A 4,208-nucleotide genomic window follows, 5' to 3' on the forward strand; every position below is an offset into this window, starting at 1 on the left:
GCCTGGGCCTCCCAGAGTGCTGGGATTACAGGCGTGAGCCACCGTGCCTGGCATCAATAAATTTTTGAGAAATGGGGTTGGAGAAAGAAGAGATCTCTGCATTATTTGATATGTTACAATAAGCATGAATTATTAAAAAATTTTAAAAACTAATATGTTAGGAATGTTTTAATAATTCACAATTGATAAAATTTATTATATTATCCCCTCTGCATGCTTGCATTAATTAAATCAAAGGGAAGCATGACTAATGTTGAATTTCAGTTTTTGGTGATAGACTTGGGTATACTTGTAGTCAGTAGCGCAATACTCTTAAAATTATATTCAAATTCTATCTATAGGTAGGCTACCCCTGTTTTTCGAGGATAGGAAAAAAAGCCACATACCCAAGAAACTGGACAGAAGTATACTAGAAGTGAAGATTGATACCTATAGGCAGGTAAATACAGGAAGCTGATATATATATAATAGTGTTGATGAAATGCTCTTGAGCATAAAGCAACGGAACGCTTTCCTGTTAAAAGAAGAGCTATAAATATTTCCAGGTTGGGCTCCAGTAGTTCTTAGTTGCTGTTAGGGTAGAAAACTGCAGGAACAGGACAGCTAGAGGAGAGTCATCAATGACAAGAGTGTTGGCCAGAAAGGTAATAGAAAGACAGCCAGGAAATGGGAGGCAGCATCAGTTCAATGATGGGTCAATTTCACTAATAGCTTACTAGAGGGTAAATGTCCTAGGCTTCCAATTCACACTTCTTGACCAGACAGGAGTCTTGTCAGGTGGCACTGGGGAACAAGTGTAGACACATTCCTTTCTTTTCTTCCTCCACTGAAACCATCTTATTTAGGTCAGTATCTTACTGGGTTTTATTGTACTCTTATTTAATCTGCTTGTCTTCATCTCTTTTCCTTCAGATTCTTGTTTCTCATTGTTCATTCAATAAGCATTTTATTTATTTATTATATACAGTTGCCAGACTGCTTTCCTAAGATATCTCTTTGATGAAAAACCTAGAATAAAAAGTATACTAAGTAATGTAAATGTACGAGTCTTCTTTTTTGTCCTTCCTCCCCCACTCTGTTATTGAAACCCTCCGATGTGGCCAAAATGGTCCACTTCCCATCCTCCAAACACCCGTTGCGTAAGAATTTTTTTGTAACTCTAACTGCTTTATTCCAGTAAAGTTCACAGGGACCTCTGAGTCTTCAGTTACCTCTTACATACATTAGCAAGACATATGCTACCTAAATATAGCTGAAGATTAAAAATAACATAAATTGGTGGTGTGGAGGAGCTATCAGGGGAAGTTTAAGAAATAAGATCAAGTCTTCTTTATTGTCTCTATTTGCTACTGATGCTGCCAGATTATCTGAACAAACAGCATTACCCTTGAGAACTGCTAATTCCTTCCCACGCTACAGCTCTCCTGCCTCAGAGTTCTTATTTAATTTGGATCTCTAGCCTGCCAAAATATTTACTCTTGGCCTACTCATCCCTTGCTTTGACATCTGACCAACTTTCTCTTAACACAAAAGCAAAACAATCCTTTTAAAATTGTATAAGTAATAAATGAATATGGGCTTATAAATAATCTAAACGATACGAAATTATGTAGAAAAAACCCCACAGCTGTTGCACACCCTACTCCCTCGTGTTGCTTCCCTTCCCAGAAGTAATCATTATTAACAGTTTAGTGTATATCTTTCCAGATAGCTCACTATGTTTTTACGTGGAAATGTATGAATGTAGTTTTTAATTTTCTTAAATAAAAACTTATACTTTCTTTTCAACAAATGGTGCTAGGAAAACTGGATATCCATATGCAAAATTGTGAAGTTTCATCCTTACCTTATACTACCTGCAAAAATTAATTCAAAATGGATCAAAGACTTAGATATAAAATCTAAAACTATAAAACTCTTAGAAGAAAACACAGGAGAAAATCTTCATGACATTGGATTTGGTGATAATTTCTTGTATATGATACCAAAAGCACAGACAACAGCAAAAAATAGATTGGACTTCAGGAAAATTAAAACTTGTACACATCAAAAGACACCATCAAGAGAGTGAAAATACAACACAGAATGGGGAAAATGCTAACATATCTGATAAAGGACTAATATCAAGAATATGTGAAAAAAAAAAAAAGAATATGTGAAGAATTTCTAAAACTCAACAACAAAAAAGAAACCCCAAAACAACCCAATTCAAAAATGGACAAAGGACTTGAATAGATGCTTCTCTAAACAAGATATACAAATGGCCAATAAGCACATGAAAAGATACACATCACTAATCATTAGGGAAATACAAATAAAAATCACAATGAAATACCACTTCACACTCATTAGGGTAGCTATTAAAAAAAAATAACAAGTGTTGGTAAGGAGGTGGAGAAATCGGAACATTTGTTCATTGCTAGTAGGAATGTAAAATGGTGCAGCCACTGTTGAAAACAGTATAGTGGTTTCCCGAAAAGTTAAACACAGAATTACCATATGATCCAGCAATTCCACTTCTAGGTAAATATACAAAAGAATGGAAAGCAGGAACCCAAATAGATAGTTGTACATCAATGTTCATGTAGCATATTTACAATAGCCAAAAGGTGGAAACAACCCAAATGTTCACTAACGAATGGATAAACAAAATATGGTATATACATACAATGGAATATTGTTCAGCTTTAAAAAGGAATAAAATTCTGATACATGCTACAACATGGATGAACTTTGAAAACGTGTTAAGTGAAATAAGCCAGACACAAAAGAATAAATAGTATATAATTCTACTTATATGTTGTACTTAGAATAGACAAATTCATAAAGACAGAAAGTAAAATAGAGGTTACTAGGGCCTAAGGGCTGGGGGAGAGGGGAAGTTATTGTTTAATGGGTAAAGAGTTTTTGTTTGGGAAGATGAAAAGTTCTGGAAATGAATAGTGGTAACACGACATGTGAATGCATTTAATGCCACTGAATTTACACCTAAAAAATGGTTACAGTGGTAACTTTTGTGTTTATTTTACCATAATAAAAATTATACCTTGATTTTTCAACAAACATGTATTAGTAGTATTTTCATTTCAGTAAACACATAGCTACCTTAATATTTAAAAAATATTATTTATGGCTGGGTGCAGTGGCTCATGTCTGTAATCCTAGCACTTTGGGAGGCCAAGGTGGGAGGATTGCTTGAGGCCAGGAGTTTTCGACCAGCCTGAGTAACAGCCAGACCCTCTCGCTACAAAAATTTAAAACATAAAAATCATGTTTACAATTTTATAATGGAAATTTAAAACATATTCAAAAGTAAAGGGGCTGGTGTAATAAATTCCCTCCCGTCCCCTAGTGTCAACAGTTATCAACACTTGGTCAAAGAGTTGTGCCTTCTATTCTCTCTCTTATCCACTTCCTTTCCCCACTACCCCATTTCATTTATTTTTTATTTTTATAATTTTTATTTCAAAATATTAGCAGGTACAAATGTTCTTGTAACATGGATGAATTGTATAATGCTGAATTCGGGGCTTTTAGCGTGACTGTCACTAGAATAGTGTACGTTATACCTCATTGGTAAGTTTTTATTTCTCACCCCCTTCAACTGATCAACACATAAGTGCACATATAAGAATAACATTTATTGGATGTCTGGCGGGGGGGAGGGGGGAGGAGGGGACGGGCATATGCACTATGAGTGCGATGCATAGCTCCCGGGGGATGGACATGCTTGAAGCTCGGACTTGGGGGGAGGGGGGGCAAGGGCAACATACGTAACCTAAACATCTGTACCCCCATAATATGCTGAAATAAAAAAACCACCCTAACTTTAAATTTTTAATGATGAAAAGTTGCAAGAAGAGCACAGAGAACTTGCTTACCTTTTACCCTGATTCATCAGTTTTTACCATTGTCTTCACTTTTTAATATTCTCTCTTTCTGTGTATACACACACACACACACACACACACACACACACACATATATTGTCTATATACATAGGCATCTATTTATCTATCATCTATATTTATACACATAGAGACATGTTATTTTTTTTTATTAATTCGTTTCTAAGTCTTTGAAAGTAGGTTGTATGCATTGTGCTCCTTAATGTTTCCCAAGAATAAGAAGATTCTCTTACATAGCCACAGGACATTTATCAAATTCAGGAAATTTAACATTGAGATAAAACCTCTATCCAAACTACA

This window comes from Propithecus coquereli, unplaced genomic scaffold (assembly GCF_000956105.1).
Source record: "Propithecus coquereli isolate 6110/MARCELLA unplaced genomic scaffold, Pcoq_1.0 Scaffold34, whole genome shotgun sequence".
Lineage (NCBI taxonomy): Eukaryota > Metazoa > Chordata > Mammalia > Primates > Indriidae > Propithecus > Propithecus coquereli.